The following is a 16,706-nucleotide window of genomic DNA, read 5'->3' on the forward strand; positions in this document are numbered from 1 at the left end:
AATACTTAATATAACACCCAGGGCTGCAACTATTATTAATACATTAAGTGTTTTTCAATCATTAAAACAAGCTTTCTGATTTTCCAGCTTCTTAAGTGTGATTTTTTTTCTGGTTCCTTTGCTCCGTATAACAAAGACAATCCTTTAAACTGAATCATTTTGATTTGTGGACAAAACAAGACATTTGAAAACATCCTCATTTTCACATTTGAGAAACAGGCTTCACACTTTCTAACATTTAAGTACTCGATTTTGAAAAGAATCCTTAGTTGCAGCTTTAATAGCATTTTTATACCATGACCTAAATGTGGTCAGAGGGGGCTGCACATGGAGCCCTGTGAGAATCCCAGCAGCTGGGTGTGGTTCACCTTTGGGTGGCGCCAGAGCGCAGGAAAAGGAGGAGTGAGCGGAAGAGCAACAGCATCAGCAGCAGCAGCAGCAGCGGTTCAACAACTCATGGGTTAATAATCTGCTCAGAGAAACACTTTGTGCCTTCAGTCCTCCTCTGTTCACATCCCCGCTGGATGATGATGATGATGGTGGTGGTGGTGGCGGCGGCGCGCGAGTGTCTCCAGCAGCGCGTGGTTGGACTTATTATCACCACCTGTCAGGAATGACAAACGGGAAACATTTGGACGAGGCGAGTTTGCGTGAAATAAACACGGACAACTTTGTGTGACGGGCAGCGCAGGGGGGGAAAGTGAAGCCGACACATGCACGCCGAAAACTGGCAGATTATCACCGGAGTCTCTGTGCGTCCTGGGAGCCGCCGACCACTCTCAATCTGCCGCTCTGTCTCTTTGAAGATTAGAGGGTTGACAACGTCTGGAGGACGCTAAGAACGGGATTAGGTGCTGTACCGGGCTCACCCACTTCTCATCACTCCTGCGTCTTGTCCTCTGAATATTTGCGCAGTGACCTTTGGGACACTTGGAATACAGCGGGTTCGCCCCGGAGGTAAGAGACATTTCTGACACTGCTGAATGTTTATTAAGGTTTAATTTGGACACGTGACGTTGAGTCAGACTGTCAATCCCATCTGAACATGCACTACAACAGTGTGTGTGTGTGTGTGTGAGAGAATGACGGTGGGAGCCTGTTACGCGCAGGTGCCAATAATCCGGAGGGAAAAAGAAAATATGGATTTTTTGATTTTTTTTACATTTCCAGTGTTAATGAAGAGGCGTCTCGCATGCGCACTTTCATCCACACCGTGTCTCACACGCGTAACACGCCAGTCTCCTGAAGTTCCAGTGCTCCGTGAACGCGTGGACATGACAGTGTGCAGAATATGCACCAATTTAGGGCTGCAACTATAGCGGTTATTTACATAATGGACCAATCTGTCGATCGTGTTCACGATTAATCGAGTGCTTGATGAAAATGCTTCTCAAAACTTCAAATGTCTTGATTTATCAACAAATGATTTGTTTGTTGGAGCAAATAAACTTGAAATGAAGCTGAAAACTCTTATAATCAAATAATAATTGATTAATCATGCGTTTTTGACAAAGCTTGATTTAGACCGGTTCTCTCTACTCTCTACAACCTGTCATCATTTTATCCCTCGTGAGTTAAATAAGACATCACTCACCTCCTTATACAAGGATATTATTTTGGGAGATTCTGCAACGTTAATGAAACCTCAAAAAGCAAAGACATTCATTCTGTAAAGAAAAAATGCCGTATGGCTTTATTAAAGGAGACTGGCACCGGCTTCAAAGAAAGCCCAATTTGTCGTAAATCCCTAACAAAAAGCTCCGTAAGCGGACGATTTAAAATTGCTCTCATATTCACTCTTTGCCCCAGCCACTGAGCCACTGAGAGCTCGCTTTATTGAACAGCATAGTAATGCACTTGAACTGCAGACTATTCATCTATTCCACAGTCTGCAAGCAACCCAAGACCCAACGTATAAACAGAAAAAAAGCCAATGTAATTACTTTCAGTCTAATCCTGAGTGACAGGAAACCTCTGCAACAACGCAGCTCTACATTCTGAGGGACGGTGCTTAGATCAGCGCAGTCTGACCACAGTCTGAGTGTTGGCCTGATACGCTGTTCGTGCCTGTTGCACCTGCTCAGGTGCAAATATAGGTCAGTGCTCTGGTCAGCTGCTGGGAACCAACCTCTATCTCCTCTACCTCTATCTGCTCTTCCCCCCTGCCTGTTCACTTCGGATTGAGCTTGACTTCCGTCCTCAAAACCACAACGAAAAGCTGCTCTTCTTAATCTTTTCAGACTCTTTCTTTGATTTGCTTTTGAACAGGGTGTTGACGGACTAATAAAAGCCACACAGTCCTACTTTTAGACGTTTAACACTTAATCGATGCAAATTGATTGTAAAAATGAATCAAGACAAAAGAGAAAACATTGATACATCACAGGGTACCTCACAATGCGATACCAATAATTCAATTCAATTCAATTTTATTTGTCAAGCGCACAACATACGTTATCTCAAGGCACTGTACATAGACAACATCATCAATAGCAGAGAAACCCAACAATTCACACAATGAGCAAGCACTGGGCATCAGTGGAGAGAAAAAAAAAACCTCCCCTTTGTGCTCTGCCTAGACAGGTTGGGGTGAAAGGAAAAATGGGGGACAGAAAGGGGGGTGAGAACGGACAAGAGGGAGGTGAGGTAGAGATATCACCATACATCGATTCTGTGATAATCAACATATCGCAAGACAATTATATAACGATACATCGTGATATTTGTCTAACTGAAAAGTAGAAAGTGCAGGATTTCTCTATTTATTCACAACGTTTAAGGGCGACGTTATATCACCAAAGTGATATTTTGATACTCTCTCATTTTTGAGGGAGAGTTTTTATTTTTGGTTTATTTTAAAGTCAAGGCTGACCGTGAAATCATCATTTTAGTCACGTTGTGGGAGCACATCAACGTCTCACTAATCAAAGGCTGCTACTACAATCAGTTAATCTATTGATTACGCTCGTGATTAATAGTTGACTTCTTTTGTGCGTCAAACGCAGACGGTGCTGTGAAAGTGACAGTCTGTGTTTTGTGTATAAATATATTCAGTGTACTCTCACGGAGGAGTAAAAAAACAGCACCACATATTCACATTCAAGATGCAGAAATCCACTTGATTGATGTCGTAATCAAGTGACAATCGAGGTGAATTGTTGCAGCCCCGTATTGATCGCAAACCCCTGATTTAAATCTAATCAGAATACGGCAGATTCTGTGATATTGGCAAATATCTGTCTATTTACACCCAGACTTTCACTCTAGTTTTTTTGCAGTTCTCTGGCCTGACGTCTTGTCCACAGCAGTGAGATCTAAATGGTTCAGCTCCCTTTTTTTTTAACAAACGACATCTATGTACATTCTCTTCCTGGAGGACGTTTATTTCTGCCTCTCCACTGCCTCAGTCAGTCAACTCAGGACGTGGTTGCTTCTCCACCTGTAACATCCATGGGAGAGGTGACTCTTTGTCCTTGAAGGTTGCCGGAAAATATTCATGGCAGCAAGATAAAATATATTGATACTGTACCCAGAAATATGCACATAGTTTTACATATAGTAAAAAAAAAAAAAGGCACACTCCTGGAACTGTGTGTTTCAAGCACTTTCTCATCTCTCGTACAGTTTCGACGTAAAATTTCCATTAGCTTGAGGTCAGTGCTGTGGAGACGTGAAGAGAAAACGTTAAAAAAACCCTTCATGAGTCTAGGATTGAGTGAGTTAAACAGAGGCTCACATTCGGGGCAAATGAGAGATGAAGAGTGGCGTGGCTCAGTCCAGCCAGACTCCATTTCCATTGATATTCCTCCTGTGTGCCGCTCCATAGGCAGCCCATTGTCGTGGCTCGCTCAGTGGGATAGTATCTGATGATGGAGCGGGTATGGAAGGGAGTTGAAAGCCACACAGCTCGAAAGGAAAGTAAAGGTTAATTTATTGAAGGTTAAAGATGTGTCCTCAGAGTAATGGCGGATAGCATGCGTGTGTCTGCATGTTGTGCACTTAAACAATGGCTTGGTTTGTTTTTTCAGGAAATGCACATCACTAAAAGCCCAAATGAATATGGTCATCTCATCTCTACAAATTGTATTCACCTTGCTTTACTCTCTCTCTGAGTAGACGAGCAAAATTGAATTTGACTTTGTCTTCCTGGTACGGCTCGTCTTTTATTTTCTCTAATTGGAAGCTGGCATTGATATACAAAAAGGGTTTCCAAGCAAAGCAGGTGCATCACAAGTTTCAAAGCGTGCAGCCTTTCTAACATCAAGTGCCACACTGTGTGGCCAGTCGGCCTCTGGAAGATTCATGGCCAGCCGAGCAGAAAGATTTATCTGTCACGAGTGCATGAAATCGCAATGCTCTGCAGTGTTGTGTTCAGGGCTGGTGAGGGAACGAGAGAGAGAGAGAGAGGAAGAGAGGAAGAGGGAGAGATGCGTATCCTCCTCCTCCTCTGCTTTGGGAAATAAAGAAGTAGCAAAAATGATTCATGCACAAAAGGTAGTAGGCACTAATGGCTTCTGCCTGTGCTTTGTGTCAGGTAGAAATGAGCATGGTTGTAGTCGGGTTTTTTTGGACGGAAAATGGAAATGAGCAGAAGAGGAGAACGGTTTAGGAACTAAGAAAATAATTCAAGCAATGTACATGTGGCCCCCTTGAGGGTTATATACTCGGGCTGATGAGTGGGCTCCCAAAACGGGTTTTGGTGGCCCCACCCATGTTTGTCCATTTCAAGCACATGCCCATCTAACACCTAGGTAGCCTGGAAAGGGTATGAAGTGGGCATAAGCTTGAAGTGGGCAAACATGGCTGGGGCCACCATGGACAAACCCAATGGGGACGATATAGTCAGCCTGAATGTCAAAGGCTGCAACTCTAATTTCCACAATCAGTTTATCTATTGATTACTTTCTTGATTAATTGTTGAGTTCTTTTGTACTCTATTTGTCATTCTTGTCAATATTGTCAATGTCTCAAAATAATTCTGTCCTCAAAGTACTTTTGGTCCCCAAGCCAAAATACATAACCCTGACCCTGGGGGCCCACATGCACATGCTGGCTGGGCCACCACGGACGTTGAGAAGAGCTGTAGCTGGGAATGAGTATAACCATATTTTTTTGCCGTTCCATTAGGAATAATACCAAAAATAACCAGCCCCAACCGTTCCCTTAAGGTATCAGAGTTAATAGGATGGTACTGTCCTGGTGGAGCGAGACCAGTCAGCTGATTGAGCAACAGAAAAACGTAACTTTGGTCCACTCTCTTACGAAACTTAAAGTCGTCTGACAGACAGGGAAAAAAACGATCTGCTGGACTTCTGTGTGCAGTTCAATATCGTGGTTCATTGTCATTGCACCGGTTTGACCTCAAGCTACGCATCTCGCCAACACGGCCATTGGGAACAGCTCAGACCCCTGGTCTACCAAGTAAAGGTACTGTTCTTTGTCGAAACACAAGCCTGACCCAGGACTTTACCGTTCCAAACTGTACTTAAAGATTTCATGGATTATCAATACCGATACTTATCCATACTTGTATTGATACTTGAGAGTTGTGGTGGAGAACTGTGAGGAACAGTGTACATCTTACCTCATTATCAGAGTCCAGAGACTTCTGTTAAAACGTAGAGACTCCTCTGTCGTCTTTGATTTTCTAAGCCATGGCTCAGCGATAGATTGGTTCATCCTCCAACCAAAAGGTCAGGGTTTGATCCCTGGCTCTGCTAGTCTCTGTGCCGATGTGTCCTTGGGCAAGACACTTAACCTCAAGAGGTGATTGATGTGTAATACGAGAGTGAATGGCAAAAGCTATAGTGTAAATACTAGAAAAGCTTCGTCTAAATACAGAACATTTTCCACTTCGATAAAACTACAACCCCGTGACGTCGCCATGTTTCCAGATTTATACCAGCGTCTGTGGCTGCTGCTTCAGATATTGTCGCTGGGTTTGTTAGACACATAAAGTAGACGTTAACCCAAACATAACAAGTATAATTTATCAGCCTTTTATCTCTTTCAGAGCCGGGAGGCTCCACCGAGGTCGCTTTAGCACCATTAGCAGCTGCAGAAAAAGATAGCTTTGCTAAATGTTAGCATAAAGCAGTGTTGTTTGCTGCAGTTGTGAGTGTTAAAGTAGCTGTTACTAGCAACAAAATTGTTTAAATGTTATTTTTATGTTGTTTATTTGATTGTTACTTTATTTACTTTATATAAGTGTTGGCTCCAGTTAACAATGTAGCACAACCTCACACATAATTGCCTGACTTTGTCATAATTAGGGGAAGTTTGAAATGCTAGTGAACTCTTCTAAAGCAAAGTTAGAATAAATAAAATAAATAGTTGTTTTTAACATTGGGGTTTTGTTTTTACAGATACTTATACATTTGATTGCATTTCTCAGTACCCAACATCTATAGCTGTAGCTGTAGAAACATTTTTCTGTTAAGGCCACTTAGTTTCCACCTTGAAGGACAACTAAAAAGGAGGAACACCACCACCCAATACATTTTAATGCTGCAGTGTATCGGTCCATTGGTTTTAAGGTGTTGTCCTCAATGTGATATACTGATAGACATGCTTGGCTATATTTTTTAAGGCTTTGTCTGCCCAAATGTAGACCTGAAAATCACCAATCACCAATGAACACTCGCAACGTAGAGTGAAAAGCACCAGTCAAGATTCATATGTGGGCTGCTGAGATGAACAAATCAAGGGTGTAATTCATCACCGCAGTTATGAGGGGTTGTAAATGTAAAGCTATAAGGTTTTAGCTGCATTAGGTCATAGCTGAGCTTGACTAACTATTGCGTGCCACAGCTGTCGCAGACATTGCGACCAGTTCTCTCCTCTGAAGCATAAGGAGAAATAATTATTACATATACTGCAAGTTATCATAGTGAGGCACAACCAAAAGTCTTATAATTAATAGAACTTGAGACGGTCATAAAACATAAAGCTCGTGGACACACTGCAGGTCCCGCTCTCTAGCTCTCCTCCAAACTGTGACTGCTTTTCTGTCCTTCCTCATGCCACCGTCTCCCTCTCAGATAAGGCTGGTTGTACTATCAGGTTCGGTGAAATAATACTGCAAAAATATTCCAATTGTGGGATCTTGTTCTTTCATAGTCATGGGGAGCGCAGTCAGCTAATTTGCGTCAGAACCTAACAGAATGCTGAAGGGCAATTTGCTCCTCAGCTGCTGTGCTTTTCACCCTCATGTGAAGTCTCTGAATGTCGACTGCAGTAATTATTGCTGACCAGGCAGCGGTGTCTTGTTGAGAGTGTCGAACGAGTGTGTTTGGGGAAACGCAGAGATTTCTCAATTGAAATTATGATGTCTGAATTTTGTAAAAAAAAGAAGTTTCCAAAATGTAAAATCAAGCACTTGAGCCAACCCCCATCTATCTTCTACCACTTTATCCTCCACAGGAGGGTTGCGGGGGCGAGCTGTGTCAATCTCAGCTGACATCGGGCGATAGGCGGACAGATCGCCAGTCCATCACAGAGCCACATGCATAGACAAACAACCAAAAACATGAAGATGTGGGGATTGGACACTGTAAAATTGACTGTGAGGGTGAGAATGGATGTTTTCTTGTCTCTACATGTGGCATTGTGATGGACCGGTGACCTGTTCAGGTTCTACTTCCAGGTTCTTCTGCCTTTTGCCCTATGTCAGCTGGGATTGGCACCAGCGCCAAGACCAGACCCTCGTGGAGATAAGTGAGGGTCAGTGACTTGTGACAATGGGGCTCTGTGGGAAGTGTGTGACTTAATAATAGCCAGCAAAGTCAAACTGTCAAGAATTAGACCCAGTATGTGTATGAGTAATTCTGCACTGATCAATACCAAAGACTAAATTATACACAGTTACAAATAAACCAAAAGGAGATGCCATCCCTAATGAAACACAGAAACTAAAGGAAGAGACAATAGCAAGCCGTAGCGTGAAATGTAGTGTGATTAACTTTCTTCAAGCAGCAATTACCAAAATTGTTGTTGGAACTTGAGTGTAAGTGAAGTTTAAGAGTTCATCAGAAATCTGCTTTCAATGTGGTTTGTGGTTTGTTTGCTACAGCGACGTCTTCATTTTTCACTCGTAGAACCACTCGTGTTGTAGCTTGTATTTTCCGGCGTAAACGGAGAACAGGCGATGTATGCAGATTATTTTTCATCCATAATTAAGTGAGGAAAATTGCAAATTTCCATAAATTCTATCAGCCTAAACTAATATTTGCCTGCGTGTGAAATAAACACAGCTGTATGGTAAGCAAATTAAAAGAAGCAATGTGAATTACCATACGATGATAACAGCCTGACTATACTTTGTATTGGTCTGGACAGATAACAGCGTGGCCATGTTTTAATTTCACACTCCAGTAATGGAGTATTTATCTGTGGCTGGTGTGACAGGTAATGTGACAGGTAATGTTCTGTAACTTCACCATGCAAAATGATGGCAGGGACCCCCTGTGACCTTACCCCCATACTGCATGTTTCTCATGTGCATACAGTACATTAGACTCTCGTGGATTTTCTTACAGCAATTAACTAGATGACTTGAAATACAAACAACATTGTTGGTCATACAAAGCAGGGATCTGCTCAAACTCAAATGACCTGAGGGCCATTGAGCGTGTAGTCAGCCCGGTGGGGTCCGGTCAAGTGAAAAAAGTCCACATTTAAATGAGAGAAAGCAAGTGTTTTGTAGAGGCGGGGCAATGTGAGCTGAAAACTCTATCATGATGTTCTGTCTTGTTGCATCATGTTGTAATTTTCCCTGTTACCAGCAGGTAGTTCCTGCTGGAAAAAAACAGCGTAGACCAGCATACAGTAGTTTCCATTCTGGTCTATTGGGGCTGGTTTTATGCTGGTCTATGCTGGTAGATCAGCATAGACCAGCATAATGATGCTGGTAGACCAGCAAAGACCAGCATAGACCAACATGAACCAGCATAGACCAGCATAGACCAACATAATGATGCTGGTGGACCAGCAAAGACCATCATATCCAATCCAATCCAATTTTATTTATAAAGCACTTTAAAAAACAACAGCTGAAGCATGAACCAGCATAGACCACATAGACCAGCATAGACCAGCATAATGATGCTGGTGGACCAGCCTAGACCAGCATGGAGACTAGCATAGATCATCATAATGATACAGGTGAACCAGCATAGACCTACATAAACCAGCGTAGACCATAAAGACCAGCATAGACCATAAAGACCAGCATAGACCAGCCTAGACCAGCATGGAGACTAGCATAGATCATCATAATGATACAGGTGAACCAGCATAGACCTACATAAACCAGCGTAGACCATAAAGACCAGCATAGACCATAAAGACCAGCATAGACCAGCCTAGACCAGCATGGAGACTAGCATAGATCATCATAATGATACAGGTGAACAAGCATAGATCAACATGAACCAGCGTAGACCATAAAGACCAGCATAGACCATGAAGACAGCACAGACCAGCCTAGACCAGCATGGAGACTAGCATAGATCATCATAATGATACAGGTGAATGCTGGTATGCTGGTCCAGCATATGTTATGACCAGCATAGAGCAGAATTGGTTGCTGAAATGCTTGTGACTCTGGGAATTAGCTAACTAGTACAACTTTGCACATTTAGAGAAAGTTTTAAAAGGTTTAAATTAAAAATCGGCTTTTATTTTGTTCCTGGCATCAGTCTGACACTGAAAATATCACCTAATGAAAAATAATTTGTTAGACCTGTTTTCAAAATGCATTTGCTTTTTTTGGCGGTCAACACTCAAAGCAATAAATTAACATACTTCATTATCACATTACGATAAACACACAAGCATAAACACTTTCTTCTTCACCATCCTGCAGAGATAGAGCTGCATTAGCATTAATTTGGAGTTTTGTTTATGTGCCGCCCGGTAAATTACATTTTTACTCTCCTTCTGAAAACTTAAAACAGCTGCCAGCCAATTCAGGAAAATGTTGGCTCTCCGTCTGCTGAATGACTCAATGTGTTATTGTACTAATGTTTGAAGCAAACAACAATCAACACCTTTTTAATGTATCAATGAATATGACATTTTTCATGTTTAAAGTGGTTCTGCTGTACAGTTAGAAATTTTCTGGCACAAACTAATTGACCCGAGCCTGGCAGCTGAAGCGATTCCAGCCAGAGAGTTTAGAAGAATAAAACGATTGAATTCAACAGCTCTGGTCAGCCTCATCCTTTTCACAGCAGTTCAAAGTTCTTCATCTAACTGCCCCCTCGTCTCCGTCGTCCCATCAGTCCTCAACGCTTGGTGCTTTCTTGGCTCTTCAGTCTCTTTATCACAGCTCAAACTTCTCCTTCATCCTCCTCCGACTGGGTTCTTGACTCCCTCTCTCAATGCTCTTATCTTCTCAGTCGCCTCCACATCCAAAATCTCATCCCCGTCCATGCTGCCCTCACCTGCCCTAATCTGTTGCACAGGTTGCCGTGGCAAACTTGGGATTCCATCTGGCGTTAATTGTGCCTTTGATTTGATATCAAAGGCAGAAGGCTGCAAAAGTCGTCTATTATCTCCAGTAATGCAACATTAAACAGTGAAGCCAACAGAAGCCAATTAACGAGAACAAACGAACATTTTCCTGCCAGAAAAGAAAGTTTTGTTGGAATTCACAGACTTTTTGCCAACATCAGACATTGCACATTGAGAGGCAGGCAGTCGGGGAAGGGTTTGGCCCATTTTCAACAATATTGACACCTACCTGTGTCTCACTATTGTGTGGCTCGAGTCACCCTTGTCCCTGAGGATTTGGGTCAACAGGAGATCGAATGGTTCTTCAGGCCTGCAGACAGACAAAGATATCATTGGCTTCCCATCATGTTTGCTGTAAAGACAATGTATTGCCAACATTGCTTAAATGCATCACAGATTGGATTGTGCAGCTATCAATGGTAATGAAGGAGATATCTAAGCCAGTATGTGGGCAACAAACTGAGGCTGAGGTGCAGCGTCTTGCCAAGAATACCCACCCCAAAGAGATCCACTGGGGAAACCAAATCACAGCGTTCCCACAGAGCAGAACTCATTTTGACAGAATTCGAGGTGTCTTGTACATAAAGGACCTCCACGACAACTGACTGTGGAAACCTAATGCTGCACAGCTGGAATCTGTGTGAGTGAAGAGTAGTGCGACACAATTTACTCCACACAAAGCCCCAGAGAACATCATTGCGGGATAACAAAGCAGTTTTAGCTGCAGTTAGTCCAATTTGTAGCCACAGTCACCATCATCATTGTCATCATTGCAAGGAAATTCAAATGGAAAGTTTGCCCTGCTGTTGGTACCGGCCTGGCCTCCCACAAACATTCACATCAACCACTTGTTCTGCAATAGAAGTGTTTCTTTTTCTGATAATTGAAGGTTAATTCTGCACAGTCTTAATTTCCTACTGTAAACCAACACTTTTAATGTGTTCCTGTTTTCAGCTTTTCAAGTTTCAGGTAGTTTTGCTGTCGAAATTTAGAGAAAGTTAAATGAAATGTCAGATGTCAGGGATTTTGTCAACCATGAATTAATTGTTTGTTATTATAAATACCATTCTTACTCCAAGGTTTTCTTAAACGTTGGCCGCCCTGTTCACGCGTCTGTCACTTTTGTGGTGACTTATTGGAAGTTTTCACAGCTACTATCTAAATCGATGCTGATGAGTATGACACAAAACAAAAACCTTTGTGACCATTTGGCATGTGAACTTGTTGCGTACCGTTTTAGAGACATCTAGAAGATTCAAAATCTGCCGATCTGTCCAGGGTGTGACCCCGCCTTTTGCCTATGTCAACTGAGATTGGCACAGCACCCCCGGCAATCACAGATGAGATTCACCTGCGCGCCACACGTTTGTGACGTCAGCTTCTAAGTACCATAATTCCTAAACGTTGAATAACTGCCAGATATGGAAAGTGAAAGTTATCTTTGAAAGAAGGGCATAAGCACTCCCTTATTGAACCGTTTTTGACAATTTCACAGCCATAAAACAAAATTAATCCAAACGGCCTGATTATCTTGATGTTCATAAGAAGGCTAACACCACGAATGAACCCTTAAATGTCGTCAAACCTGAGACTATAGATTTATAATAGAACGACAGCGTCTCTGTTTGCTGCTACACTTGGTTCTGACCGTCTTCTGAGCTGCTGCTTTGGCTCGGGTCATTGATAGGAAACTAAAAAACTCAAGCATGCATTGGATGGATGCGCTGATGTGGCTGTGCACTTAAACCGCTATCAGTGCTATGACACTCAAAGTAAAAATCACTGAATTTTTACATCCAGTTTGCTATAGTTCAAACATCTAGGTTACACTGCTGGCAGTGTCTCAGAAATTAAAGAGAGACCCATGCTAAGGCTAAAGGGAAGCATATTAAACTAAAGATCTGCCCCCTTCACTCACTTGAACTGGAATCCACGGATGCAAACACACTCAGCCTCTTTTTAAAATATGTATTTTAAGGCCTAAAAATAGTGAAACACACACACAATGCTGCGCTCTGAGGCGTTTTGCATGTTTGTGGGAGCGTGATATGTGATTACAGGATGAAATATCACAGATTCAGCTTTAGGTCATTGATGATCTGAAGTTGTTAGGTGCTTCTTTTTTTTTTTTTTTAAATCCCCATAAAACATTTCTGAAAATAATCACACATACATAGTGTTTATTCCTGTCCTTAATCTACAGCCTGAAATGTGAGTTTGTAAATAAGTTGAAATCGATGAGCCATGAGCCAAGACACATCTAAAGAGGCCAAAAGAATAAATGAAGACTCTGCCAGGTATGGAAGAGTATTTGTGCCACATGTAAAAAAAAAAACAAGGCAATCCGAGATGGCAGACTTCACCCCATTCACGCAACAAGCCTTTGGCGGCCTCTGCTGGTCAAATTGGCAAGTGCGGAAACTCAAAGAAACCGAGAGAAAAATTCTGTGAGAAAAAACAGAATTTTAAGGTCAGCATTGTGAGAGTCAGAATTCTGAGATTACAGAAAAAAATCATAATTCTCAGTAAAAAAAAGTTTCACTTTAATCTCAGAATTCTGACTTTGATCTCAGAATAAATTTTTCTTTCTTTCAATTTTTTTTACATGTGGCTCTAATAATCTGTCGGGTTTTTTTGGATAAAAGCAGCATTTATAATTCCCAACATCACAAATGTAAACTGTCGTTAAACCCCACAGAAGGAGAAGAAGATGAAGAAAGATTAGTATAATAGCAGTGGGCGTTAATACTGTCCAGCAGAAGAAAAAAAAGAAAAAGATTTTGCTTATTCCCCTCAGAAACGAGCAGATATTGTGCGTCATCTTTACGATTACACTCCCCAAAACGCTGAGCACTGCGCCTTCCTCCATTCGGGGGATTATGTGGCTGCAGGTCAGATTATAGAGTGCAGCCCGAGCCTCATTTTCTTTGGTCCAAAAGCCCAATCGAGCTTGAGAGAATATTGGCTGAACCCGACGCCGTTAAGTCTGTCAAGGTGGTTGTTAGCCTTTATTTATTGTCACAGCAAACAGAAGTTATCACACGCCCCCACCAGCACCTAGAGTAGAACAAAAGTTCAGACTCACCGTTAACGACAATCAGTTCCATTTCATTAGCTCTTGTCGAGCTGTAATCCCTGATAATCACTGATAAATATTTACATAATTATATAGGTTTTATATGTTGCATTCGATGTCCTGTTATAAGTAGTAAAATGTGGTTCTAAACCGCAACATTAGGTCAATCACTCATCAGTTTGTACACATTACTTTTTATTTTTACTCGATATACTTTTATTTATGAAATGTTTGCACCACACTTTCAAGAATGCACATTAAAAGACTGTACAATTCACCTTATTTTGCTCATAGTTTGACTGAAATAACTTTTTATTTACCATGTAAACTGAACTGACTGAGCCCAACAATGATTTCTGGATATTTGGCTTGGGTTGAAAAACCATCGTACAGATGTTCTCTCAATCCAAAACATCAAATTCTAAATGCAATATGGATATTTCATTCATAAAAAGGACAGAACATAAGCATAAAGTCTGTTTGTGGCTTTGACTCGCAAATTTCTTCACTATACTATCTATATTCTAGCAGTGGTTCCCAACCTTTGTTCCAAGACAAACCAGGGCTCCCAACCCGAACTCCTGTCCACACACACACACACACACACACACACACTAAAACAATAAAGTGAATAATTACAGACGTTTACATGCAAAAATAAACTGCAGTTGTTGGTTTTTGTTCCTGTTCTCACGGTGTATAAGGATAAAAACTGTCCTGTGCGTCCATAGGAGGAACACCAAACCCTGCCTCTCCCTCGAGGATTATTGGCCAGATTTTGGTCCCAACAGATTAGCTGGACAAATGATGCTACGCTTGAGATTATTCTCTAACCTGGTGCACCATTAAAAGTATTTATGTTTACATTGAAAATCGACGCCAAAATAGATGAATTAATGCACTTCTTTTTAAATCAAACATTTTTCTGACCAGAAGACGCTTTGATGACACTTGTGCCTAATGAAGATACGATGATGTTTTAAAATGTACAAAAAAATGGCTTCAGCTGTGTTCAGCATGTTGAAAAGCTGCTCTGTGAATATTCCCGTTCTCCCGGTAATTACAATAGGTCTCATTCATTCATTCATTCTATTCAATTAATGAATTCTGGCATTAATGTGTAAGTTTAAGTGCTTCAGTGTTAAGCTTTTTTTAGGCCTTGAAGGAAACATCAGTGCTGTTCACTCACTCCAGCCTCACAAAAAAAGAAAAATGTGCTGCCGTTTTCCCTCCGCAGTGCATTGTGTTTCCATTTAAATATTCATAAACTTGAATTTATCAAAGCACAGGAGATTGTAGATGGTGACTAACAAGTTGTAAATTAAAATTAGGGCTGCAACTAATTATTGTTTTCATAATTCATTCATTTGTTCATCATTTTTTATCATGCATCTATTAATTGTTTGGTCCAAATTGATTCAGTTTTAATCATTTCTCTATTATACAGAGCAAATAAATCTATACACTTAAGATTTAAGAAAATATACTTATTTGAGTTATAAAAAACACTCAAACTGATTAATGCAGTAATCAAAAGTTGAAGATTAATTGAGTACTAGATTAATATTTGATTAATTGTTGCAGTGTTTCTCTACAATTATAAATTAAGTTGTTTTTATTTATTTTGATGTGAAAATAATCAACAGATTAATCAATTCTGAAAATTATAAAATTAAAGCAATTTAGTTTAGTCATTAAAATTACGATGAAAAGATATGATGTCTTGGCCCAAATATTCAATTGATTATTGGCCCTCGACCAGATTTACTTGCTGATCCCTGATGTACAGCCTAGAAGCGCAGCAGACACTTTGAAGTAATCACCAAGTTATTTAGAAAATAAACTTATTTGCGTTATTAAAAAACACTCACACTGATTAATCAATCATAAAAAGTTGAATATTTGTTTAGTACTAGATATATATTTGATTGTTTAAGTGTTTTTCTACAATTACAACATGTTTTTATTTATTTTGGTCTGAGAAAGTAATCAACACATTAAGCAATTATTAAAATAATTGTTAGTTGCCGCCCCCACAGTTTAGACTTTAAAGTCATTAAAATTACAACAAAGATACAATGTTTTGGCCCAAATATTTATTTGCTCACAGCAAAATTGGCCCTCAACCACATGCTGATCCCTGATGTACAGCCTAGAAGCGCAACAGACCATAGAAGTAATCGGCAAGTTATTTCGAAAATAAACTTATTTGAGAAAATAATCAACACATGAATCAATTATGAAAATAATCATTAGTTGCCACCCAAGAGGAGCTCACTGTTTACCAGGGGTGTCAAACTTATGGCCCGCGGCCCACCAGAGGGTCCAATCCAGCTCGCATAATTAATTTGCGAAAATTTCTCATTATGATCAGCTCCAGACACCTGTGACTAAATGTTTTTGTCCCTTTGTAGATCAACTGTGATCTGTATGTTGTAATGCACGTGTGTAAATGGTAAACTCAGGTTGTAATTTTGTTGAAATTGCACTTATTTTTGTCAAGAAATGTCAGGTTGTTCTTGTATGTCACTTCAATAAATGTAAAACAAAGGAGTTCTTGTTGTTTATAGGTGGATTATGCTATTATTTTACTTCACTTTGACACCCCATGATGATTCAACTACTTGTCGATCCCTGATGTACAGCCTAGAAGCGCAGCAGACACTTTTGAAGCAATCACCAAGTTATTTAGAAAATAAACTTATTTGAGTTATTAATAAACACTGACTTGATTGATCTGACTGATCGATCCAGTTATCAAAGGTTGAAGATTATTAGTAATTTAGTTTTTAATGTCATTAAAATGCAAATACTGTGTGCTTAATTGACTATAAAAATAAAACTGAAGCTTTTATTTTTTATCCGTTTAATACCTTTCTTTTTGTTAGTTTTTTTAGTAAACACAATGAAAAATGAGAAAATGAGTTTCAGCCTGTGTTCAGGATTTATTTGCAACGTCTCCTTTTTGGCAAAAACTATATTTAATCTTTTAAGCACAACATTGGTTTTAGCTGAGAAATGAGAAGAAGAAGGTGAAGAAAATGACTCTATTTTACACTTATTACATTTTTTCTTTCTCCTTATCACTGTGGTCCAAGCTGCTTTTTTTTCCCCC

At 40.4% G+C, this 16,706-nt stretch overlaps 1 protein-coding gene across 4 annotated transcripts in view; it reads left to right on the top strand.

The window, feature by feature from the left end:
• Nucleotides 1–491: 491 nt before the first annotated feature.
• The window catches only part of LOC122781617 (protocadherin-15-like), a 266,246-nt gene continuing 250,031 nt past the window's right edge, over nt 492–16,706 (top strand). For all 4 annotated transcript variants that reach the window (XM_044045416.1, XM_044045417.1, XM_044045413.1 and 1 more), the window contains exon 1: nt 492–957. The gene's annotated coding sequence lies outside the window, so the exon portion shown is untranslated. The remainder of the gene's footprint in view (nt 958–16,706) is intronic.

Source organism: Solea senegalensis, linkage group LG15, assembly GCF_019176455.1.
Source record: "Solea senegalensis isolate Sse05_10M linkage group LG15, IFAPA_SoseM_1, whole genome shotgun sequence".
Taxonomy (NCBI): domain Eukaryota; kingdom Metazoa; phylum Chordata; class Actinopteri; order Pleuronectiformes; family Soleidae; genus Solea; species Solea senegalensis.